Here is a 27,394-nt window from a genome sequence, read left to right as displayed (position 1 = left end):
TTTAGAACCTTCTGGAATTACCCTTTAGAATTATCCTTTAGAACCTTCTGGATATAACATTTAGAACCTTCTGGAATTACCCTTTAGAATTATCCTTTAGAACCTTCTGGAATTACCATTTAGAACCTTCTGGAATTACACTTTATAATTATCCTTTAGAATTATCCTTTAGAACCTTCTGGAATTAACATTTAGAACCTTCTGGAATTACCCTTTAGAACCTTCTGGAATTACCATTTAGAATTATCCTTTAGAACCTTCTGGAATTACCATTAGGACCTTCTGGAATTACCCTTTAGAATTATCCTTTAGAACCTTCTGGAATTACCCTTTATAATTATCCTTTAGAACCTTCTGGAATTATCGTTTAGAATTATCCTTTAGAACCTTGTGGAATTACCATTTAGAACCTTCTGGAATTACCCTTTAGAATTATCCTTTGGAATTATCCTTTAGAACCTTCTGGAATTACCATTTAGAACCTTCTGGAATTACCCTTTAGAATTATCCTTTAGAACCCTCTGGAATTACCATTTAGAACCTTCTGGAATTACCATTTAGAACCTTCTGGAATTACCCTTTAGAATTATCCTTTAGAACCTTCTGGAATTACCCTTTAGAATTATCCTTTAGAACCTTCTGGAATTACCCTTTAGAATTATCCTTTAGAACCTTCTGGAATTATCGTTTAGAATTATCCTTTAGAACCTTGTGGAATTACCATTTAGAACCTTCTGGAATTACCCTTTAGAATTATCCTTTGGAATTATCCTTTAGAACCTTCTGGAATTACCATTTAGAACCTTCTGGAATTACCCTTTAGAATTATCCTTTGGAATTATCCTTTAGAACCCTCTGGAATTACCATTTAGAACCTTCTGGAATTACCATTTATAATTATCCTTTAGAATTATCCTTTAGAACCTTCTAGACTAACACTTTTAGAACCCATTCAAATTACCCTTTAGAACACATTAGAATTACCCTTTCAAATTATCCTTTATAATTACACTTTAGAGCCCTTTAGAATTACCCGTTGTAATTATCCTTTAGAATTACCATGTAGAACCTTCTGGAATTACCCTTTAAAACCTTATGGAATTACTATTTAGAAGACATTAGAATTACCCTTTAGAAACCTTTAGAATTACCTTTTAAAACCCTTTGCAATTACCCTTTAGAACCCTTTAGAAATACCCTTTAGAAGCCATTAGAATTACCCTTTAGAACTTTTGGAATTACCCTTTAGAACCTTTTAGAATTACCCTTTATAACCCCTTAGGATTACCCTTTAGAAGCCCTTCGGATTACCCTTTAGAATTGCCCTTTATAACCCATTATAATTACCCTTCAGAACCCTTTAAAACCCATTAGAATTACCCTTTGGAACCATTTAGAATTACCTTAGAACCCTCTAGAATTACACGTTAGAACCCTCTTGAATTAAACACCGTGGGAAAGAAAGGTTCTTCTTCATTTTTTATGGACAGATGGAAGGATGGATATAGCTAAATATTGAAGCAGCTTCGCCGCTTAAAGATTCTTCTCTTGGTTCAAGGATGCTTCAAATTTCAAAAGATTGACTCCACGGAGGTAACCAATTTCCTAAATTTTAATTGGGGGCACATATGTAGTAGTTATACAATAAGTGTTTGAACATTGTAATTTTAGTGTGAAATCTGTTTTTATTGAAATAATTATATTCAGAGTCTGGGTTTTAAATTAAAAATTTCATCAAAATGTATTATGAGAGTAAAGAATTCTAGGGTAGAAGGTTCATTGTAGGGGGAAATGCATGGTGGTAGGAAAGGGGGCGTTAAGGAAAGGAGATCCTGATAGCACACCAAACAGTGTGGTATTGACCCAATTGCATGCCAACATTGCCAACCAAATGCCAATTCCGGCACCATTATTTCGACGCTAAGTATTACCGAGTCCATCCGAGGACTCCATGATACTGAGAATATAAATTTCTATGATTTATTTCCATCGCCTCCGCGGAGTCCATTCAAGACTCTGCTTCCCTTTGAAGGTCAAATTGGCCCATATAATCTACAAATAAATACGGCTTTGGTTGATAATGTTAGTGTCGATCTTCGTTGGCGGACAAGTCAAACGATGGTTTTTAACAACTCAATATTGACAGAGGTATACCTTGGGAAGTATACCACCCTTGGTACCTTGGTGAAGGAAAGTGAGACTGACGTTTTGTCATTATACCCTCGTCCAACGTATCAAAACATCAGCTTCACTTTGTCTCCCATGGCATTTTCCGGTTACCAAGTGGCATGGCAGACCTTTGCCCAATCTTTAGATGCAATGACCTACAGATCAGGTGTGTGTTTCTGCCACCGTGGATCGGTCGTTATTCCATCATGAAGGAGCATACACAATGAACTTCAAAGAGCAGGATAGGAAATCTAATCGTGGGAGAGCGTGTATCATAATGAAGCAACTGAATGTAAACAGAATTATTAATTGTCCTGAATTTAGTTGAAAACAAGATGCAAAACCCAAGGGACAGAAGCAGTTTTCCTGTTAGCATATTTACTGACTCACATTAAGATGGTAGGCCATGGGCTGTCTGGCTAGCCGAGCGAGAGGTATGCAAATGCCAACTTTTCTGTGAGCTGTCTAGCCTGGGTTTGAATCTTGATCCAGCTATAAACTGTCATCCTGGTATTTCACAAGCAGGGCATCCTCGACGGCATTGTTTGGTGAATGTTGAAGATCCCACTGTGTCCTTCGCAAAGTGTACGTGAACTATCGTCGGCACCGTGAACAAATTTCAAATTCCTTGTCACTTTCAGTCAAATATCCGGCTTCGACAATCGGTTCGTGAAGCACTTAGGCCTAAAACTCGCCCTGATCAACAACAACACAACATGCATTTTAAGGCCATTTTCCCTGCTAGAGCGGGGGTTAGCCTTGCGGTCCCCATGACAATCTTCTCCATCTTGCTCTATTTTCTGCATCTCTCCTTGTTAACCCCTGTGCCCGCATTTCTTCTTCCACCATCTTTAGCCAAGTCTTTCTCGGTCTTCCCCGTCCTCTACTTCCTTCTACATTCATTTCCATCACTCTTCTCAACCAGTCACTTTCATCCTTCCTCAACACATGACCAAAGCATCTCAACCTGTTCCTCTTCACAGCATCAAACACAGGCTCTATTCCCATCATTTTTCGCAATTCATCATTTGTCTTCCTCTCTCTCAACGATACTCTGCACATCCATCGAAACATTCGCATTTCCACCCTTTCCAAACTTCGTTGCTGCACTACGTTCATTACCCATGTCTCGCTCCCATAAATCATAACACTTCTCACACATGCAGCATACACCTTTCCCCTCAGCTTCAACGACACTCCCCTCCTAATCAGCACGCCACTCAGTTCCCGAAACTTCTTCCATGCACATCTCACTCTAGCAACCGTTGCCGAGTCTGATCCACCTTCTCCATTCAGCATGTCTCCGAGGTAGCAAAATGTTTTCACACCTTCCAGCTTCACGCCGTCTCCAAGATCCAACTCAACATTTCCTCCATCTGCAGCTCCCTCTGTGCACACCTTACATTTGAATGTAGCTGCCACACTGGTTAATGACCCTCTCAGACTACTATATTTTTGATGAACCCACTCAGCGCACATTGTACATTGAATGGAGTTCACTCCGACACCCTTCCTGCATACAGCACAGGGCCACTTCCCAGTTCTTTCCACCTCACCACATGCTTTACCACTTGCCATCACCTTCGTCTTTCCGATATTCACCTTCAGACCTTTTGTCTCCATACATTCCTTCCACTTGTTCATCTTTTCCTTGTCCATCCATACTTTCCGCAATCAACACCAGATCATCTGCATACAACAACTCCCACGGTAAACCCTCCTTTACGTTCTGAGCCAGCACCTCCATCACAGTTACAAATAGTAGTGGACTTGGTACCGACGCCTGATGCACTCCCACCTTCACCTCAAACTCACCACTGTTCCCGTCCTTCGTCCTTACAGCTGTGCGCGCTCTTTTGTACATTGCCATCACTACTCTGATCAACCATTCCTCCACTCATAAACCTCCCCATTGCCCATGTCAATACTTTGCGTGGAACCCTATCGAATGCTTTCTCCAGATCAACAAACCCAAGAAACAACTTCTTCCTCTTCTCCATGTACTTCTCCTGCAACTGCCTCACAATAAAAAGCACGCCTGTCGTTCCTCTTCCTGGCATAAATCCAAACTGCATTTCGTCGATCTTCACTTTCTTCCTTATCCTCCTCTCCAACACCCTTTCCAATACCTTCATTCCATGCTCCAATAACTTTATCGCTCGGTACGAGCCACACTCCAGAGGGTCACCTTTCCCCTTGTATAGAGGAACGAGGGTACTCAGTTCCCAATCCACTGGAATGCGGCCTTCTTTCACCGCCAGATTACAGATCTCTGTCATTCTCTTCACACCCCAACTTCCTGCTGCCTTCAACATATCTCCCACAACTCCCGTCGGCCCTCCCGCTTTTCTACTCTTCATTGCTTTTATTGCTTCCTAAACTTCCTTCTCAGTTATCTTCTCTGGCGGCCCTAAAACTGGGTTACTCTCTATGTTGCCATCCCATTCATTCTCTGTATTCAACAGCATTTCCATATATCTTTTCCATCTTCCTTTAATTCCATTGGGGTCCACAATGATTTGTCCCACTTCAACCTTCAAGCAACTCACCCCCATCACATCACACCTATCTTTCGCTATCTGCTTTACAATCCTGAATACTGCTCTCTGACCCTCTTCCGAATCCAAGCGTTCTCCGAACATTTTCCTACATGCCTCCTGCGCCTTTGCTACCTCTTTCTTTGCAGCCTTCTTGGCTGCCTTATATCTTTCATGCTCTGCTGTTTCTGCTCCCGTACTCTTCGCCTTCTGCCACTCCTTGAACTTCTTCCTCTTCTCGTCAATCCTCTTTCCAACTTCATCATCCCACCACCATGTTTCCGAGTGCCTCGGTGGTCCTTTTGTCCATCGGTTTTATCCTCGGTGGTCGCCCTGATCGAACCCTCGAAAAGGTTGGCCATTGAAGTAGTAGTTGTAGTAGATTAAGATGTTTAGCCACTGTACATTTAACCTCTCCTTATTGTCTGAGAACAAACTTGAGTTGAAAAGTTGAATGATTTATACGGCGTAACCCATCGGGCAGAGCCATCTAGAACAGTGTTTGTCCGTCTAAATGTATGTATGTATGTATGTATGTATGTCCCCTCAAACGTATTCCAATCAGAGCTGAGAATCTGTTCACATGACAGGGTGATGTGATTACATCTGATGTCATTACGATGGTATGGCGGCTGACTCTCCACAGACCGCCATTTTGATTCCAATTTCGTTCCGGCCGAACATATTGTCGAACCTGTCATATATCACAAACCCCATGCTCTACCTTAACGTTTTTCATTCAGTGTGAAACACAAACAAACCGATTGTTAAAATGACCATCAAATATCGAAAGCATCGGCATTACGGGTCTTCCAATGATACGGTATGCATAGGCCTTAGGCTTTATGACTCACCGTCCACTTCGGACAAATTCAGCCCAGGTTTCTTAATACAGTAGTGTATCGTTTCATTCGTATCGTTTTCATAGTAATATTAATATTAAAGTAAATATAACCATAACACTTTAATCCCAATGTTGTGAATGAAAGTTGAAAGATTGAAGCGGTGTAAAAGCTGAAATAAGGGATTCACCTCGGTTTTAAAAAAATAATATAATTTTCGTAATACTAACGTAACGTTATTATTATAGTAAATATAATCGTAACACTAATCCCTTTGTAGTGACTGCAACGTTACTGGAGGTTAAATACATATATCTCATATATATTAAACTAGCGGCAGTTTTGTGTCCGACCGTCATGCTATGTCATTATGTATATGATGTCATTACGGCCTAAACACCCCGCTCACTACGGAAGTGGCAGGAAAAGTCATTCCTCTTTGGGGAATATTTAGTACAGTCGATCTATGATCGGGTCTCAAGAACATTGGGTGTGTGTTCATTTACCAAGTTTCTTGTGGAGAGATCGCCAAGTGGTTTAAGCATTCGAGCAAGCATTCCATTCAAAACCGTTAAGGAACGGCTAGCTTGGCAAGCGCTAGCCAAGTGCTTGGTAAATGAGCACACCTCCGAACCTTGTGGGATATATAGATTACAGTAGATCTTCGCTCAGTTCTTTAAGTAAAACTTACCTCATGGATGTCGGGATTCCTCCAAATTTCTTTATGTAATGTTAAACAACATTAGCGACTGTTTAAAAAGCTAATCATATGTTTATATTTTATAATATTTTACAAGCCCAGCTACGCCGCTGTTAGACTTTTGGTCTTGTTTAGACATAACTAGAAGGGGTATCCAGTATTGCCTCTTGCTCTTCTAATCCTGTTGGCATTTTGAAGAAGAAAAAAATCCTCTTTTTTTTTTTTAGGGGAGACCTAAATCACTTCCCTACACTCACTAATGGGGTCGGAGATCATTTAATGTTACCTTTCACGTAGCTACAAAGGCTGACACACTACAGGGCGAATAAAGAAATAACTCCAACATTTTCTTTCCAAATTTTCAAAAACTCTATTTTGCCTAAACAACTCCCAAGCACTCACTGATGAACCTCTGAAAGTTTGACGAAGATACGTTCTGCCATCTGAGAAAAATGGAGACACAGACACAGACACACGGCTCTCTTATATTATAGATAAAATAATCATTTTAGGTCATCTCATGGCCAAATGTTACAGACTTTTTCTTTCCGCATTTTAAGCAATTCGTTGTTGGCCAGAGACAGTTTTATCTGCTGAGTGCGATTTGACCAAACAGGATGTTGAGAATTTGCAACAGACATGCTTTTTCTTGCCAAACAGTCGCTTAACAGAAGCAAAGCAACTGCAACTATTTACACTTATAAAAACGGAACCGTTTCCACTCTAATTCATTTACATATTCTCTGTTTGCAAAGAATGCAAATAATTTGCAGCCAAAATTCCATGTTTGATATTGAACACAAAGTGCCCTGAGATTCGCACGAATTAGAGACCAAAGGTTCTGCTCTTCAGTCTGGAATTGATGGCTGATCTGTTGCAGGAATGTTAAAGGTTTATTTATACAGCGGCTGCTCACAATAAAGGTAGATTTTCAGATAAATTGGGTGATTAACGTTGTTCCTGCCAGACATGTTGTTTTTGATACATGTATATTGTTGCGGTTTTTAGAACCCTCCACTTTGTAAATATTTGTAATAATCCCTTATAAATAATCCCCTGTAAGTATTCCCATTTTTGTGTAAAGGTCAAAGGTCGCACCCTAGTTAGGTCATATTGCAACACGAAGAACACCATAGGATCTTATTTAGTTATTTCATTAGTGTGAGTTTCAGGTAAGGATCTGTTCCCACTAGTTTGACTCTGCGTTGCATTAATCAAATAACCTAGGCCCCTTCTCAAATTCCCATCCTATTCATTTTGCGGCTTTACCCTCTCCAAATTGTATTATGCGCCTCTGCCAGCCGCAGCTACCTCAGCGTTCGCTGCCTTTTGGTTGTTCGCTGCCAGCCGCCATAAGCCAAGTTGGAGAAGAAGGGGGAGGGGCACCAGGAATGAGGCGTGGCCCATCAACGCACCATCAAGGGGCGGACCGGTGAGCCCTCACGACCAATCAGGGCCGAGGCAAGCTCACCGATGGGCGTATCCAAAAGGCAAGCGGCTTAATACGCGATCGGCCAATATAAGCGGCCGCGTGGGACTACTTGAGAGATGTGCTCGGGAGAACGACTTCAGCAGATGAGAGACGAGTTGTGCGACAGAGAGTGGTGAAGGAGTCCTTGCTTGCCGTTTTCACGAACTGTTGGAGGCGCGCAACTGGTTGAAGGTGAAGGAGTCAATCTATTACGTACGCAGCATCCCAGTCTCCCCTCCCGCGATATAATTGTCCGGTCGCGTTCAACGACACGCGGAGCTGTTTGCCGGGTTTCGCCTCGAACCCGGAGCGTGGACCGGAGCGCGAGGTCGGAGCCGGATGTCGACGCCTACCAGCTGCCTGGACCCTTCTCTTCCTTCCCACCACCACCACCTTTTCGTGTAAGTGTGTTTGTTCTGTCCTGGGAGTGTTATATAAGACTGTCTAAGCTTGCCCTATGTCCTTTTATTTCCTTCTTTTGTATATTCTTGCCCTTTTATTTCCTCTTGAGTATTGTATAATAAATTCTGTGTTCCTTCTTATTCTTTGGGTTTTCCTCTCATCCGGTCGCTTTAGTCTTTTCCCAATTGAATACCGGTGGCATGATATAGGAACCGCTTAGAGTCAGGTTTAGATTGCCGCTAATGGCTTGAGCTTCCGATTGCTAAACCACTCGGCAATATTCCATCTTGTCCGTGGCTTGGGCAGGAGTATCGCCCTGCTTCCGACCGGAAGGAGTGCAATATCTTCTAAAGGACTCGGATGGCCAGCTTAATAGACGAGGGGATTAACCCCCCCTCGGTAAGGGGAGCGCCGTACTCCGAGATCCGCAACAATATCTTTCTTTCTTTTTGAGAAACGTACATTCGCAAGAGTACATTCTCATCGGGGATGCCTCTCTGTGGTGGTTGTACCGCCCAATGCAAGTCGGGGGCCAAATCTTCCCCATTCTTCCATGCTGCCCGGATTCGTCAGGGCAGCGCAGTCACGGTCAGAGTGCCGACCAGTGCCCATGGAGCGGCCCTTGCCCTCTCTCTCTGTCTCTCTCCCCCTGCTGGCTGTCATTGTGTTTGGGCATGGAAAGATGGCGGCTGTGCGTGTGCTGAGGTACGAGCTGCTCTGACTTTCAATCTTTCTACCATTTTTCTCATCGTTTTCACCCTTTCTTTCCCATTTTTGTTTATCTTCACATTGTCTATTCTCCGTCTGTCCCCACCACTCCATTTTCATCAAACCCGATACCACAATCATCATCCTCCCCTCCCATTTTCCTCTCCCCACCTCCCAGTTACCCCCACCTCCCAGTTCCCCTCACCTCCCAGTTCCCCCCACCTTCCAGTTCCCCTCACCTCCCAGTTCCCCTCGCCCCACCTCCCAGTTCCCCTCACCTTCCAGTTCCCCTCCCCCCACCTCCAAGTTCCACTCACCTTCCAGTTCCCCTCACCTCCCAGTTCCCCTTACCTCCCAGTTCCCCTCACCTCCCAGTTCCCCTCCCCTCCCAGTTCTCCTCACCTCCCAGTTCCCCTCCCCTCCCAGTTTCCCCCACACAGGGCCGGCGCCAGACTATTTTGCGCCCAAGGCAAGGCCAGCTACTTGCATCACCCGCCCCCCCCCCCCAATTTTTTTTTGCCAACCTCGATTATTAAAAACAGATGTTTTGTGGAAAAAATAAAAAGCAGAAAACTTGAAACTGCTAAAAAAAAAATTAAATTGCAAGAATAAGTACCGTAAGATGCCAACAGAACCAATATTAAAGGCGCAATATCCATTAATATTGCAGTGGCCCTGTTACCCCACGCTTTGGGGCAAATGGGCTTTCACTTAAAAAAAATATGACACCACATGTGGTTTGCAATGCAAAATAAAGAAAGTGGTCCCTTTGTGAGTGTGAGAATGGAAATTACAGATAAACAAAACAGTTTTTGGTTTGAGCAATAAGTTTTAGACATGCAAAATCAAAATTTTAAATAATCAATCTTTGATTTATCTTTCGCAAATACAAAAGAAAATATTTTGGCACACAAATCATTTTGAACTAAAGGGCACTCGGTATAATGCATACCTGAGCCATTGGCAACACAACATTCAAACCTTTTACTTCACACACCTTTAAGTATACATACCATTTAAGGATACTTGGCATGACCAACCCGTCATGTTACCGCAATATTTCGCTTACAGTCAGACAGAGAAACAAACAAAAAAACAGACAAACAGAGTTTAAAATGTCTCATAAAAGTTTCAATTTCAGACACATCAACATCTCACTTTGCGTGCCTTTTCCTTTGCAAATGTTGTCACAATTCAACCAGATCAAGTGCTGATGCCTGGGCATGTTCAATTGATGTAGTTGCCAAGCCAACTCGTCTCTTTTCCAACATAGTAGAGCATATGTAAATTTTTATAACTTTGAGCTTTGAGGAACTACGTTCACCACTTGCCACTGATACAGTATAAAATAATTTGTATAAAACTGTGACCCTTTAAGGTTCAGTAATGCGCCCCTCTGATGTCTGCGCCCTAGGCGGCTGCCTAGTTGGCCTAATGGTAGCGCCGGCCCTGCCCCCACCTCCCAGTTTCCCTCCCCCCCACATTCCAGTTCCCCTCTCCGCCCAGTTCCCCTCCCCTTCCAGTTCCCCTCCCCTTCCAGTTCCCCTCACCTCCCAGTTCCCCTCACCTCCCAGTTCCCCTCACCTCCCATTTCCCCTCACCTCCCAGTTCCCCTCACCTCCCAGTTCCCCTCCCCTTCCTGTTCCCCTCCCCTCCCAGTTCCCCCCACCTCCCTGTTCCCCTCCCCTCCCAGTTCCCCTCCCCTCCCAGTTCCCCTCACCTTCCAGTTCCCCTCCCCTCCCAGTTCCCCTCACCTCCCAGTTCCCCTCACCTCCCAGTCCCCCTCCCCCCCCCCCCACCTTCCAGTTCCCCTCACCTCCCAGTTCCCCTCTCCTCCCAGTTCCCCTCACCTCCCAGTTCCCCTCTCCTCCCAGTTCCCCCCACCTCCCAGTTCCCCGCCCGTTCTCCCCTTCCTCTGATCGTCCCCCCCCCCCACTCGTCCCCCCCCCACTCGTCCCCCCCCCCACTCGTCCCCCCCCCACTCGTCCCCCCCCCCACTCGTCCCCCCCCCCACTCGTCCCCCCCCCCACTCGTCCCCCCCCACTCGTCCCCCTCACCACTCGTTCCCCTAATCCCCCCCCCCACTCGTCCCCCTCACCACTCGTTCCCCTAATCCCCCCCCCCACTCGTCCCCCTCACCACTCGTTCCCCTAATCCCCCCCCCCCCCCCCCCATTGCACTCCTTGCTTGTGTTGCTATCTCTATTTCATTTTCTCCACTTTCGTTTTCTTCCTCTGAGAGAGCCCACGCTTTTTCCTAACACGTGGTCATTTCGTCATGGTATCCCCGACGGACACACCGGCGATGAAAATAATTATTTCGAACGTCGGTCCGTTTATTTCTAATAAGCTATTAATGGCCGTTATGTCCCGGAACGGAACTGTTGTTTCCCGAATCTCGATGATTCCCCTGGGATGTCGGGATGAACGAGTGAAACACGTGATGCGTTTCCGGAGACGGGTATTCATGAATCGTGGTGCTTCCTGATCGAGGCGACGATACAGGACTGAACATTTCGTTTAAAATTTCGCTAAACGATCTTGAGAACCAAATGTACGCTTCATCAGGCACCTTAACGTGCTTCCTTTGTGGAGCCTTCGGACACGTTTAAAGGTTTTGTCCCAAAGCCTATTGTACGAAGTGCGGCAAATTGGGACACACCGATACGGGTTGTAAAAAATAAAACGCTCCGACCGTGCTTCCCGACGCCCCAACCGGGGTTCCCAACGCCACGACCGGGGTTCCCGATGCCTCAACTGTGCTTCCCGATGTCCCAACTGTGCTTCCCGAGGTCCCGAATGTGCTTCCCGAGGTCCCGACTGTGCTTCCCGAGGTCCCGACTGTGCTTCCCGAGGTCCCGACTGTGCTTCCCGACGCCCCGACCGTGCTTCCCGACGCCCCGACCGTGCTTCCCGACGCCCCGACCGTGCTTCCCGACGCCCCGACCGTGCTTCCCGACGCCCCGGTGCTACCCGAACCCAGTGAGATGGCACTTGGTGATGCGAGTACTGCAAGCGAACCCATGAATGAAGAACTTGCCATACTGACCAAAAAACGAAAAGCACCACTAACAAATAGCCCCGATGGTGCGATAAAGAAGGCTGTCTTGGGCAGAGGCACTGTCTCTGCAAAAGAGGGCAAAACGTTTACAGCAAACGAAAATATCGAACCCCAAAGTGGAAAAAAGGACGTTACTGATTTCCCAGGCTCTGAAAATGAAGCCTGCATTCAACCAAACACTGCGGCCATTTTTGAGCCTAAAAGTGGCTTTGCCATCGTTTCTATGCTATTATTTTCTTGAATAAAAGAGTCATTTAAGAACATAAAATAAAGCATTATTTTCCTGTATTTAGAGCATAAAATAACGTTTATTTTCTTGAATTATTAAGATCATGAAACTTACCTTTAATAATAACTAGTAAACCCACTCACTACGGGAGCAGCAGGAAGGGTCATTCCTCTTTGGGGTATATAGATTACAATCGATCTATAGTCGGGTCTCAAGAACATTGGGTGTGTGTTCATTTACCAAGTTTCTTGTGGAGAGATCGCCATTTGGTTTAAGCATTTTTTTATTTTTTTTTGCATACAAGATCGAGGCTCGTGAAAGAGCGAACATTAATCACACAGAAAGACAAATAGACACATAAAACAAATAACATCGGGAGCGGTAGACAAGATGGGGAGAGAGGGGGAAGGACACAAACACAACACTTGAGAGCAGGGACCGAGAGACATGGAGACATCGAGAGAACTGTGGGAGGGAGAGGGCTTTGGGGAGGAGGCATAGGAAAGGGGGGGGGGGGTGGGTGGGAGAGGTATAAACATATGTACACTGCCAGGACTTCCAGGAAAGAAGTTGGAATTTCAAACAAGGTGGATCTGGGGTGAATTAGTGGGGGTAGAAAAGATCAAGGTTTTGGATGGGGGAAGATAAGAGATGGTGGTGAACAGCTGTTTTAAAGACCTGGAGGGAGGAGTGTGATTGAAGTGAGTGTGGGAGTTTGTTCCAGAGGCGGGAGAAAAGAGGAATGAAAGAGTGAAGGTGAGCAGAGAGCCGAGATTTCGGCAGTTTAACCATCAGAGGGTGGCTGGCAGATCTTGTGCGACCTGTAGGAATATTTGGGGGACAGAGCACAGAGAGAGCTGGGGGAGCAAGGCCGGAGAGGAGTCGGTAGAAGACAGAAAGACCACCTACCTGCCTGCGGTGAGTGAGTGAAAGGCCCTCAGAGATAGCTTCATCGCGGGAGATTCCAATGATTCTGAAAGCTTTGGATTCAACAGCGTGAAGCCGAGCCAGGTGTGAGGCAGGAGCACCAGCCCATAGGGGAGAACAGTATTCCATTGAGCTGCGGATGAAAGCCTTGTATGTGGTGAGGAGCTCAGGTGTGCCTAGGAAGGACTTCGCACGACGGAGGATGCCCAGTCGGCGACTGGCTTTGGAGGCCAGCTTGGAAATGTGGTTTTCCCAAGAAAGATCATGGCAGATAGTGAGACCCAAAAGCTTGAGCGACAGAACTTCTTGGAGAGGATTGTTGAGAAAGTAGATGGGAGGGTTGTCCAGTCGATCTTTTCGGAGAGACATCGTAAGAGTGTGAGATTTGTCAGGATTGAAAGACATGTTCCACTTGTTTGACCAGTCTGTGATTTTGTCCAGGTCTTCAGAGAGTGAGGAGGCTGCAGACTGCCGATCTGAGGGAAGAGGAATGGAGTGGCAGAGAGTGGAGTCATCAGCAAAGAGATAGAGAGGATTTTCCAGAGAGTCAGAGAGATCATTGATAAAGACCAGAAAAAGCACAGGGCCCAGCACACTGCCTTGGGGAACTCCAGCCTGAACAGGAAGGGGAGATGAGAGAAATCCATTCAGGGCCACACGTTGACTACGACCAGAGAGAAAGTCCGCAAGCCATGCATGGAGATTTCCATGGATACCATAGGAGGAGAGTTTGATGAGCAGAGCTGGGTGCCAGACCGTATCGAAGGCACGTGATATGTCAAGGGAGACAGCTCTGATTTCCTGTTTGGCATTGAGGACCTCCATCCATTGTTGAGACAGCAGAAGCAGCATGTCCAGAGTAGAGTGACCTGGTCTGAAACCAAATTGATGATCAGAGATCAAGCCATTGGAGAAGCGGAAAGATTTCATATCCAAAGCAATGATGGATTCCATGACTTTGCTGATAATTGGGAGCAGGCTGATTGGTCTGTAGTTGCAAGGATCTGTTTTTGCACCTTTTTTGTGTAAAGCTGTAATGTTTGCTGATTTCCAGGATGCTGGCAGATGACCTTGAGCAAAAGATAGGGTGAAAAGAACAGAGAGAGGGTGAGATAGAGCGGCAGAGCTGGATTTTAGGACCCGTGGGCTGATGCCGTCTGGTCCAGTTGCAGAATCAGAGTCGAGGTTTGACAAAAACTCCTCCACCTTGTCAGGAGAGAAGGACGCAGAGTCCAGGAGCAGTTGGGTTCGACTGGGAAAGGTGGGAACAGAGAGAGATGGGTTTGGGACGAAGGATTTTGAGGCAAACACAGAGTTGAGGCATTCGGCTTTGTCACGTGCGATGTCAACTGTGTTATGTGGCCATTTGAGGTAAGGGAGGGGATGGAGGGAGAACAAACACCAGAAACGGATTTGACCAGACGCCACCAGGATTTGGAGGAAGGAGACAGGTTTGAGAGTTCATTCTTGAGTGAGGAGAGATAGTGTTTCCTGGCACTCCTGAGGGTAGACACACACTTGTTCCGAGCTTGGTGGAAGGAACTGAGATTGCCTTCAGTTGGATTAGCCTTCCAAGAGGCAAAGGCAAGTTGTTTCAGGGCAACTGCCTCACCACAAGATTCAGTGTACCATGGACGGGAGGAAGGGTAAGACAACTGAAGGCGAGATGGAATAAATCTGTGCATGAGAGAGATCAGTTTGCTTTGGAAGAATTCCCAGGAAGAATTGATGTCAGAGGCAGTGGAGATGGGAGACCAATCCAGACGATTGATAGCTGCTTGAAGACCGTCCCAGTCGGCCTAAGTGAAATGCCAGCCTCGTCGATGCTGAGGAGGCTCTCTGAGAATGGCCAGAGAGATGTCCACTTTGACAAGCACATGATCAGAAGAACCGATTGGAGCAGAAGAAGAGCAGCAGACATTAGCAGGGAAGTTTGTCATAACCAAGTCTAGAAGAGAAGATACTCCATTGGCTGAGATCCGGGTCGGGAAATTGACAGATTGTGTCAATCCCAGTGAGTCACAGAAGTCCTTTGCTGAGGTGCCATGACTGGTGAGAGAGGAACCCACACCCAACCAGGTGGCATTCAAGCAAGCACTCCATTGAAAACTGTTAAGGAACGTCTGGCTTGGCAAGCGCTAGCTAGCTGCTTGGTAAATGAGCATAACCCGGGCTTTCTCCCTTTCAGTTTCGTGTTAAACAGCAGGAGCGAGTTTCAAAAGTTCGCGACGAAAAACGCCACGGTAGCGGCAGGAACGGCCATGTTATTAACCCAACCCTTGTGGAGTATATAGATTACCATAGATCTTCGCTCAGTTCTGTAAGTAAAACTTCACGGTTGTCGGGATTCCTCCAAATTTCTTTATTTAGTGTTATAAACAGCATTAGCGACTGTTTAAAAAGCTAATCATACGTTTCTGTGGTTTAGAATATTTTTACTTCCGGTGGAGGCCGTTGCTCCCACGAAAACGCTCTGATAAGCTATTTATAAACGTTCACTCGATGTTTATTCAAGGAGGAAAAACCCCTTGGGGAGGTGGGATATTATTGGTATTAATTATGTTTTGTAATAACATTAATATTATGCTATTATCGTTAGTTTTGTTTTTAGAAGTGGCCTTGGAAAAACGCTAAGATAAAGCTGTCTTTCCCTCATGGTCCCCCCTGTGCTGTCTTTCCCTCGTGGTCCCCCTGTGCTGTCTTTCCCTCGTGGTCCCCCTGTGCTGTCTTTCCCTCATGGTCCCCCTGTGCTGTCTTTCCCTCGCCGTCCCTCTGTGCTGTCTTTCCCTCGCGGCTCCCTGTGCTGTCTTTCCCTCGTGGTCCCCCTGTGCTGTCTTTCCCTCGTGGTCCCTCTGTGCTGTCTTTCCCTCACGGGCCCCCTGTGCTGTCTTTCCCTCGTGGTCCCCCTGTGCTGTCTTTCCCTCGTGGGCCCCCTGTGCTGTCTTTCCCTCGTGGTCCCTCTGTGCTGTCTTTCCCTCGTGGTCCCCCTGTGCTGTCTTTCCCTCGTGATCCCCCTGTGCTGCCTTTCCCTCGTGGTCCCCCTGTGCTGTCTTTCCCTCGCAGTCCCTCTGTGCTGTCTTTCCCTTGTGGTCCCCCTGTACTGTCTTTCCCTCACGGTCCCCCTGTACTGTCTTTCCCTCATGGTCCCTCTGTGCTGTCTTTCCCTCGTAGTCCCTCTGTGCTGTCTTTCCCTCGTGGTCCCCCTGTGCTGTCTTTCCCTCGCAGTCCCTCTGTGCTGTCTTTCCCTTGTGGTCCCCCTGTACTGTCTTTCCCTCACGGTCCCCCTGTACTGTCTTTCCCTCATAGTCCCCCTGTGCTGTCTTTCCCTCGTGGTCCCTCTGTGCTGTCTTTCCCTCGTGGTCCCCCTGTGCTGTCTTTCCCTCGTGATCCACCTGTGCTGCCTTTCCCTCGTGGTCCCCCTGTGTTGTCTTTCCCTCGCAGTCCCTCTGTGCTGTCTTCCCCTCGCGGTCCCCCTGTACTGTCTTTCCCTCACGGTCCCCCTGTACTGTCTTTCCCTCATGGTCCCTCTGTGCTGTCTTTCCCTCGTGGTCCCCCTGTGCTGTCTTTCCCTCACGGTCCCACTGTACTGTCTTTCCCTCGCGGTTGTCAGCTCTTTCACGAGCCTCGATTCAGTATTAAAAAAAAAAAAAAACTTAACCGATATACACCTCAACACGCAACCCCCTTGACGGCAATGGTGGGGAAAACCCGCTTGGGGGAGTAAACCCCCTTGGGGAGGGGGGCAAATCAATGCGCTACAACCTTCATTGTGTAACCCTTAGTCATCCTGTTACGTTTGGTTGGGATTGGATAAGTAACGATGGAATGTATCGCGGTCAAAAAGTCATCAGACAGACAGAGAGGCGCCAAATGGCGTATTATGATGATAAACTTGATCCAATAATGCGATGGAAATTTTGACGATGGCGATGATAAAGACACGTTGTTGGGGATGATGATGCTTTAGGGGGTTATTGTGTTGATGGGTCATGTTAAGTTGGTGAAAAGTTTGTGGAAAATAGTTCGCCAACCCGCGATTATTCGGCCCCTTTGACCACGATCCGCAAACCTTGCCTCAATAAATTCATCACGAATCCACGAAAGGGAAACTCACGAACGTCAAGGCCCTCCTGTACTTCAATTTTAATAAAATGATGGTTTTTAAACTTTTTTTTTTTTAATCCGGAAGTTTTGTGTTACATTGATTTTTGAAAGCCTACGACTGTGAGACACAACTTGTGAACACGGTGGAAGAGACAATGCATTACATTAACCAAGAACCCAGATCACAAATTGATATATACATATATATTTGCAGAAACTAGATTTTAGTAAAGCATTTGATTCTGTGGCACAACAAAAACTCCTGAGTAAAATCAACCACTACAAATAAGAGGTGAAACCTTGAAATGGATAGATACCTGGCTAACCAAGAGCAGTCATCGTGTTGTTGTTGATTGAGAAAAATCCCAACCAATACCAGTTACATCAGGTGTCCCCCAGGGGACCATTCTCGTCCCCGTGATGTTTCTGGTGTACATCAATGACATCGGGGAGAGAATCGGTCAAAAGACCAAGATAAAGCTCTTCGCTGACGATTGTATTTAACGGGCAAGAATATCAAGTACAGTTACAGAAAGATCTAGACTCATTGAGGGATTGGTCGCACAGAATACAACAAATGACTTTCAACCCATCAACATGCCACACAATGCATGCAACAAGATGCAGACAACCTGGAGATTTCACATTCTGCAAGATGAGGGTAAACGGTACATCAGTTCAGCAGAGCCATTACCTTGGTGTTAACCTGTCAAGTTACATGACATGGATTCGTCATGTAAACCATGTTGTAAATGATGCAAGCAAAATCCTGGGATTCATAAAAAGAAACCGAACTAAATGCGACACAAAAGTTGAGATATGTGAGTACAAGGCATTTGTACATCCAAAACTTGAGTACGCAGCATCAGTTTGAGATCCCCACCAAGCGTACCTTCTTCTCTAACCCTATTTGTGAATGTCTGTTTATTTCGTTGTGCCTCATGGACAGCCTAAGGAAGTGACTTAGAGAGGGAAGAGGGCGTCCATGGGGGGTAACTTTTCACGACAAAAAACGTGGGCGCATCAGATTTCGACGAGGGGCGTGGCAGTGGGCCGTGCGCAAGGGGCGTGGCTTCCTCTGACTATAAAAAGCCCTCTACACACACGGGACTGACTATTTATTTTTCAGGCGACGCCGGGTAACTGCTAGTTGTAAATACACTCAAAATGGTACAAAGACGTGCAGCACAGGTTGTCTCTAATGACTAACCCAGAACCTCCAGCGTTACGTTCAACACCTGAGAGTGGCCTTCATTGCACTTCGACGACATCTTAGTAGGCCCATGCTGCTTTACCAGGCAATACACCCTGAAGTTGCTATTGATATACCACCACATAGCAACCAAGCAGTCTGCTCCAGGAGAGGAAGCACCAACCACTTTATGCCCCTCCAGTGTCGCACCAAGGCATACCTTTATAGCCGGCGAAGCCGGTGTTGTGAATGAACGCGGACGTATTGTGTTGAAAAGCCAGATTTTGCTGGATCCTTTGAGAATTTGAAGCTTTGACGCACCAAATCGCTATATGGAGGCCACCATCTTGCGGATGCGGAAGTATGCATAAACAATTGCGCAAAAGTTCAATAGAGGCTTTGGCTTCGCCGACTCATTGCGGCTTTGCAGCAGGGTCATATTAGTTACAAACCTAATGCCATAAGAGACTGGAATAACCTTGCCCCAGAAACACCAAATCAAACCACCTCGCTGCAATTTAAAATACAATTAGATACGGAACACCACAAGCAAAATGGAACAGAGTAGGACTCACAGACAGCACGGAAGCCATCCGCCTCTGGACAATGATGTTCTATCGCGATGCCTGGATACCATTCTGAGATTCTGAAGCAGTCTGTTACACCAACTACCCTTATACACTATAATAAGACGATGTTGTTTCGCAATTTAGGAGATAGAGACTTTATTGATCGGTTCATAACCGTTATGGCGACCTCTTCTTCACCATGATACACATGCCATGCTCTCCAATGCTTTATATCGATATATAGCATGGTTCTTGGAAGTATTATGAAGGCGATTTGTGTTCTCCAGTGTTGAAGTACAATATATAATTCAATTTCGTTTAAAGGTTTAAAGGCATAAAATTAAATAAATTCTGGGTTTTACCGCTGTTTCCCCAGTGTCTATTACACCACCATAATCTAACACATTACATTCGTCCTGTTGTTGTTTGTGTCCTTTATAACTTCCTTAAAAAGGTAAGTTTCCTGTTTGGAATGATTTTCGATTTTGGTCGATTGCCAGGCAGGCAGACAGACTAAATATATGATCTCACTCCTCTCCGCGCATGTGCGGTCGGGACAAATTCTGAGCCAAGATACGGTAAAACAACAACGTACTTGTCTTCCTATTCATATTCCGATTCGTGTTAAAAATATAACATTAAATTAAAATAAGTTGTTCCTCGATCACAAACTGATCAACATAAACAGATAAGACAGACAGACGGATGGACATGACCCGATTGCTTAACCGCGCTTTTCGCTTCGCATGTGGGTGGTAAAGATATTGATGCCTTGGAAAATATACAAAGGAGAGCCACAATATTTGAACCTGAGTTGGGACAATGTAGAGTTCAAGTTATGGACATAGAAGATTGTGTAAGTGTAACCTCCAGATTAGTTGCAGTCTGTGGGGGTGGGGGGGGGGGGGGGTTCTATGTCCGGTGCAATGTCCGGTGCTGCACTGCAAACTGCAGCATCAGCCACATACATGGCTTTGTAAACCTTTATGGCAATGCCAACTCTACTTCCGCTTCATTCAGGGAGGGAATCATCATTCTACGGCTCACCATTCCAATTAAAACGTTCTGATTACGCTCCGTCGAAAGCGGATTGAAGTTGGGATGAAGGAGGCATTGATCTCCGAGGCCTCATCTGGAATATTGTGTCCTGTTTTGGTCACCATATCTGAGGAAGCTAGACGTAGTTGCCATAGAGAAGGTACAGGATAGACCATGTCAAATGATCCCAGGCCAAGCTACATCGAGCTATGGGGAGCGCCCGAAAGGGGCAGGACCTTCAGATCAGAAAGGAGGCGGTTACGAGGGAATCTGAGAGAGATGTTTGAGATCTGTTGAAGGGTATAGAAGGAATAAGTGATGAAGAGTTTTTCTGCAGAATTGACAGTGATAGGACCAGGGGCCACATGTTGAGAGTAAATAACATGAGAGTTTGGATGACATTGAGGCTGGGCTGTTTCACTCAGAGAATCGTTAATGTATAGAATGGACTCCCTGAAATGGCGGTGGCAACAGAGGCAGGGGATAACTTTAAACTAGAATTGGATAGGTACCTTGAAGCAGTGAGGGGAATATTGGTGTTGCCAGGATTGCGCAGCCTTGATGGCCCTATAATGGCCTCCTCTAGCACTGTATTTAAGTTCCTTGTGAACTTTTCCTTGGGATGAAAACATAATATTTTGAAAACCAACGCCATAAGCATCTCCAGCTATCTTCAACAACAACAACATGCATTTTAAGGCCATTTTCCCTGCTAGAGCGGGGGTAAGCCTTGCGGTCCCCATGACAATCTTCCCCATTTTGCCCTATTTTCTGCATCTCTCCTTGTTAACCCCCTTGCCCGCATTTCTTCTTCCACCATCTTTAGCCAAGTCTTTCTCGGTCTTCCCCGTCCTCTACTTCCTTCTACATTCATTTCCATCACTCTTCTCAACCAGTCACTTTCATCCTTCCTCAACACATGACCAAACCATCTCGACCTGTTCCTCTTCACAGCATCAATCACAGGGTCTATTCGGCCCGTTTTCCTCCACTCATGAGGCTGCCTTGCTGAGAGTATCTATCTTCATCAGATACAATTCGAAATTTTCATATGATCTTCGCAGCTACATTTCCCTTCCAAGAAACGAGGGAGGAGGCCAACAGGCCCATCAAAGCCTGTTATTCTCTCATACAAACCAAACCAAATACCATACAAACCAAATCTTCCCCCATCCAAAACCTTGATCTTTTCTACCCCTGCTAATTTCACCCCAAATCCACTTTTTTGAAATACCAACTTCTTTCCTGGAAGTCCTTGGTGTCCTTGTGTTTTATACTTCTCCCACCCCCCCCCCCCTCCTTCCCACGCCGCCACCCCCCAAGCCCTCTCCCTCCCACACATTCCCGATGTACCTGCTCTCAAATGTTGAGTTTATGTGCTTCCCCTTCTCTCCCCATCTTGTCTACCGCTCCCTCTTTTATATACTTTGTTTGTTTGTCTGTTTGATTTGTTTGTGTGATAAATGTTAGCTCTTTCACGAGCCTCGATTATGTATACAAAAAAAAAAAAAATGGTTGTTTGTCCATGTGCTTGCCTTGCTGAATGTCAAGCAAGTAAGCAGCACGTTTTAAAGTCTTTGGTATGATTCAGCTGGGATTGAAACCTTGTTCTAACAATTACAGCACTGAGACTGGTAAATGAATGTTGGCATTAACTGTGTAAATTTCAACACTCATTTTGAAGAATGAATACATATATTTTGTTGTGGATAGAAACCCAGTTAAGGTGGATGTGTGGCAGGCGCCCCCTGTTGGTCACGACCCTGGCAGCAAATGCTGGTGTGGTGCGGGATCAGTGTCAACGTTCCTCAACCGTTTTTTCGGACATGCATTTACCGATCTTGCTCAAACATTGCGCACAGATTAAGAATGAAGGCTTACACAAGCACGTCATTTCTTTTCGAGATCAGATCCAAGTTGGCCGGCTGGCGGCCATTTTGTTACTTAAATGTGTCCCCGACCATTTATTGAACATGCATGGACCGATTTTGTTCAAACTTGGCACAAACACAGTACATGGTGGCATACACGTGCACCTCACTTTATTTTGCGATCTCATCAAAGATGGTCCACTGGTAGACTGGCGGCCATTTTAGTTGTAAAAAAATCGATATTGAACACATGTTTTAGATAACACCAGGTGGGTTTACTCAGCATGTCATCCTCCTGACTGGCAACAAGGGGCACAGCCATGCTGCCACAAATGATGCAACCAGCAGCTACAAGCTGCATACGAAATAAGAATAATCAGGTTAAACTAAATCTGCCAGCAAAGTTGTTGTGGCAATAGACTTTTTGAGAGATACTGGTAAATTCAACAAACACAACAGGAAGCACAGCTAGGGGACACCTGGCTCTCACGTCCCAGTCCATTAGAGCGTGTGCCACAAGATGCTGGGCCCCTACATTTTTTATAATATGGAATTGCACAGGAAAGCAAGTGCACATAGCTCGGAATTGAGCACACCAATCAAGAAGTGAACCGCCTTCCCAACAACCGATACAACACCCAGTCTTCTAAAGAGGTGTCCTATCCAAGTTGGAACCATGCACAATCAACGGGAATTCCGAAATTGAACATGTTCAGGGGATTACAATCCAATAAGATAGTTTTATCAGTTATTAGCCTGACCCCCGCACAGCAGGAGACGGCGTTTTGCAATCACTTCTGTGTGTGTGTCTGTCTGTGTGTGTGTGTGTGTGTGTGTGTGTGTTTGTCTGTCTGTCTGTCTCTGTCTGTGTGTATGTGTCTGTCCGTCTGTCTGTGTGTGTGTCTGTGTGTCTGTCTCTGTGTGTGTGTCTGTCTGTCCATCTGTGTGTGTGTGTGTGTCTGTCTGTGTGTTTGTCTGTCTGTCTGTCTGTGTCTGTCTGTCTGTCTGTGTGTGTGTGTGTGTGTGTGTCTGTCTGTCTGTGTGTGTGTGTGTGTCTGTCTGTGTGTGTGTCTGTCTGTCTGTCTGTGTGTGTGTGTGTGTGTGTCTGTCTGTCTGTCTGTGTGTGTGTCTGTCTGTCTGTCTGTCTGTGTGTGTGTGTGTGTGTGTTTGTCTGTCTGTCTGTCTGTCTCTGTGTGTGTCTGTCTGTCCGTCTGTGTGTGTGTGTGTGTGTGTGTGTGTGTGTGTGTGTGTCTGTCTGTCTGTCTGTCTGTGTGTCTGTCTGTCCGTGCCATAAATTATTTTTTACTATTTAAGTTTTGTTATCAATTTTACACCAAAGTTTTATTTTCATAATATGGAGAAGGCAAATTAATAATTTTGTCAAAAGGTTAAAGGTCAGCGTCACGTAACATCATCAATTTTCTTTATTGACCTGAAATGATATTTACCATTTGAGTTTTGTCATCAAATTCTCAACAAGGCTTTATTATGAGAAAATGGAGAAGGCAAGTTAATAATTTGGTCAAAAGCTCAAAGGTCACGATTGCGTAAAATCGCCAATTTTCACTCGATTGACCTGAAATTAAATTTTTTTGCATATTGGGTCACTGAATTGGTAAACCAATCCAAAGCTACCAGCCGATTGTTTTCTTTATATCAAAAGGTCAAAGGTCAACGTTGTCTAAAATCACCAATTTTCACCCGATTGACCAGAAATTTAAAGAATTTGCATATCGTGTCACTGAATTCGTTGACTAATCAAAAGTTAGGAGTCGATTGTCGTTTTTTTTGATCAAAAGGTCAAAGGTCAAGATTGCATAAAATCGTCAATTTTCATCCAATTGACATGCAATTTTATAAAATTTTCACATTTGTTCACAGAATTAGTTTAGCAATCAAAACCTAGAAGATGATAATTGTTTTAGGTCTAAATCTCAAAGTTTAAGTCTGCATAAAATCATCAATTTTCATTTTGTAATTATAAAAACTTTTTTCGTTATTTTGAGAATATGGAAGAAGATGAAGACATCTGAAAACAAACAGCCGCAGACGGGCCTTGCATTTTCAGATGCTTTCTAGTTCTTCAATGAGTTGATACTCGAGCTGTATATAATGTTCTAATTTGGAAATGAGGAGGTTCACAGTGAGGTCCATTCAATTTGTTGGAATTGAAAATACTAGGGCATGCCCGTACTATATATAAGCTAGGACGTGCCCGTACGTGGGTGCCCGTTCCTTGCCAAAAAAAAAAAAAAAAAAAAATTTGTGTAGGGGTGTGTGTGTGTGTAAACATCCTAGGGCGTGCCCGTACGTGGGTGCAAAAAAACATGCGTGCAAACAACAACAACAAAAAAAAACTTTGAAACCACGTGGCAGTAACGACCACAGAACCCCCCCCCCCCCCTCTATTTACATGAATGGTTTGGTCCATTCGCAACGACCACAGAACCCCCCCCCTCTATTTACATGCAATGGTTTGGTCCAAAGCGAACGGCTTGCAGTGTTTGGTAAAGAAATCGCCATAGCTCGGTAACTACTTCTCCGATTAATATGAAACCTTGAAAAGGCACATCCTCGGGTCCCCAGCAATATACCTGGCAAGTTTCAAGTATATCGGACCGGTAGTTGTCGAGAAACAGCGGTCACAGACAAACATACACACATACACACATACACACATACACACATACAAACACACATACACACAGAGATTAATGGAATTATAGATAGACTAGGGCATGCCCGTACTATATCTATATCTAAAATTATATCCCCCCCCTCTATTTACATGAAATGGTTTGGTCCAAAGCGAACGGCTTGCGAGTGGTGACAATCCCCCCCCTCTATTTACATGCAATGGTTTGGTCCAAAGCGAACGGCTTCCGGAGTTTGGTAAAGAAATCGCCATCGCGTGCACAAACGCGCAGGAAAGCGAATGAATCGCAAATTCGTTTTTATTAGTTTTAAAACATAGTTTAACGCCAACATAGTTTGCAAACGTGAAATAAATGAATACGCTCTCAAATGTGCCATCCGAGGCAGAGTGTGCCCGCCACGTTCGGCACACGCGATCGTTCGCTGCTCTCTGATTGGTTGAATCGTTTTTTGGACATAGCTCGGTAAGTAATTGTCCGATTAATATGAAACCTTGAAAAGGCACATCCTCGGGTCCCCAGCAATATACCTGGCAAGTTAAAAGTATATCGGACCCGTGGTTGTCGAGAAACAGCGGTCACAGACAAACAAACGTACAGACAGAGATTACTGGAATTATAGATAGATTACGTGTGGGACCCCACCCAACATGCATATGGCCCCTAAATCCTGACGATGGTCGCACCAGTTCTGAAGACACCGTCAGACATGTATCGTTGCAAATGCAACATTTCATGCCAACAAATATGACAGTTGTTGCTTTCAGAAGTTCGTTTAAATAATTTGTCAGACAAACCTCTTAACTAGATCTCAGTTAACACAAAATGTCGAGGATGCAAAGAAGGAGTTGCGAAGGAGTTTCCACCAGAGAATTTGGAAGAATTCAAGTTTCAAAGCAATTTCAGTTGAAAAGTTAAATCTGCATTATAATGTTACAGAATTGTGAATTGAAACAACGAAATTGTCTCTTTTAAATGTAAAACCAAACGATATTCCTCTCGGAATCTTACCTCATTGCTTGCCTTGAGTGGAAGACTTTTGCTTTGTCTGACTCAACATCCAAACAACAACCGTGATCTCTCCACCTCCTGTATTCATCACCCGTCCGTCCTTCCTGAACCCGTTTCCTTCCCTCAAACTTGCAACTCCCCCATTACCAAGCATGCATGGATATTCACCTTCCTGTCTTTCATTCCATTCACGAATGCAGCTCTTTCGTTTAACAAGTGGAAACAGTGCTTGCCAAGGTAACCTCACTTTGTCAGACAAACGTTTTGTTCACATACACCCAACGTTATGTTTGGTGTATGTGAACATTTGCCTTCCCAGTTGTAATAAGAGAAGGAATTTGGAATTTTGGTCTGGGTGCCACGGATGGCTCGCCTACATTTTGTGAAGGACACCGTGAGATCTTTAACATCCAACAAGTAATGCTGGCAGAAGGGACACCCAGTTTGAAGTCCATTGACATTGTTTGAAGTCCATCACCCTGCCAGTGAAACACTGGGATGACAGTTTATGAGTGGGCTGGGATTCAAACTCAGGCTAGATGGCTTGGAAGCCAGTGTGCTTACCTCTAGAGTCTAGGGCTCTAGGCTGTCAGTGTATATATGTCTCTAAAGCGCGGCGTTACGCGCGCTGCTTGTGAGCAAGGAGGAAGCGGACAAGCGGTAACATATAAACGCCTTTATTCAAGACTACACTGTAACACTGTACCGCTCCGGGCTGGGGCTGGGCGCCCGGTGTCTCTCATGAGGCCACGCCTACCCCTCGGACGTGGCCACCGCCCACTTGGTGCGTGGAATGATGTCATCACGCCAGTGGGCTTTTGTGTCCGCCACACGCGCCCCCCCAGAATTCCCGCGCACCTGGAGGGCCAGTTTGCGGGGCAGACGAATGACCCGGCCGAAGCGCCCCCTGGCGATCGGCGGCGTCCGGGGTGCAGGGATGCCAGGTGGGATGCCCCTGGCTGCTCCTGGGATGGGTGCAGGACCGGGGGGCGGCGTGGCGGCGGGGCTGGGCGGTGCCGGGGGTCCGCCCGCAGGAGGGCGGCCCCGACGTGGGGGTCGGGCCACTGGCGGTGGATGGTCCACATCGAGGTGGGCCGGCTTGAGGCGGTCTACCGAAACGCGGTCAGGAGTACCGCCGATGTCCAGGGTGAAGTGCTTCGCCCCGGTCTCCAGCACGCGGAAAGGCCCGTCGTACGGGGGCCGCAGTGGTGTCCGATGGGCATCGTGGCGGACGAAGACGTACTCCGCCGTGCGAAGCTCCGGGGCGACGTGCGTCGGTGGGTGCCCGTGGCATGCCGTTGGCACCGGGGCGAACCTCTGGGCGGTCTCTTGCAGAGCGGAGCGCTGCTGTGCCGCGGACCATGGTGCCGTGGAGTCGGGGAGGAACTCGCCCGGCACCCGCAGCGGTTGCCCGAAGACCAACTCCGCCGCGGATGCGCGCAGGTCCTCCTTGGGCGCCGTCCGGAGGCCCAGCAGGACCCAGGGGAGCCTGTCGACCCAGCCGCCGTCGCGGAGGGTGGCCCGGAGCGCGGCCTTCAATGAGCGGTGAAATCGCTCACACAGGCCGTTAGCCTGGGGGTGGTAGGCCGTGGTTCGGTGCAGCCGGACCCCGAGCCCCTGCGCAACCGCCCCCCAGAGCTCCGAGGTGAACTGGGGGCCGCGGTCGGATGAGATGTCTGAGGGGGCGCCGAACCGGGCGACCCAGGTGGCGATGAAAGCCTGCGCGACATCGGCCGCCGTTGTCGACGCCAAGGGCACGGCCTCCGGCCACCGGGTGGTGCGGTCCACCATGGTGAGGACGTGGGTGAAACCCCGCGAGGGGGGCAGAGGTCCCACCAGGTCCACGTGGACGTGGTCAAACCGGCGTTCCGGCACCGTGAACGGGGCCAACGGGGCCTGGGTGTGCCGGT

At 46.4% G+C, this 27,394-nt stretch overlaps 1 protein-coding gene across 2 annotated transcripts in view; it reads right to left on the bottom strand.

The window, feature by feature from the left end:
• Nucleotides 1-25,573, bottom strand: part of FYB1 (FYN binding protein 1) — a 125,844-nt gene extending 100,271 nt beyond the window's left edge. Inside the window, exon 1 of one of the 2 annotated variants that reach the window (XM_068125322.2) lies at nt 25,485-25,573. The gene's annotated coding sequence lies outside the window, so the exon portion shown is untranslated. The remainder of the gene's footprint in view (nt 1-25,484) is intronic. The other variant, XM_068125321.2, reaches the window with a different exon arrangement.
• Between the last annotated feature and the right edge of the window lie 1,821 nt (nt 25,574-27,394).

The sequence above is a fragment of the Myxine glutinosa genome, chromosome 8 (genome assembly GCF_964187855.1).
Source record: "Myxine glutinosa chromosome 8, kmMyxGlut1.1, whole genome shotgun sequence".
NCBI lineage: Eukaryota > Metazoa > Chordata > Myxini > Myxiniformes > Myxinidae > Myxine > Myxine glutinosa.
Note: the sequence above shows the minus strand (reverse complement) of the source record. Positions and strands in the feature narration are given on the sequence as shown.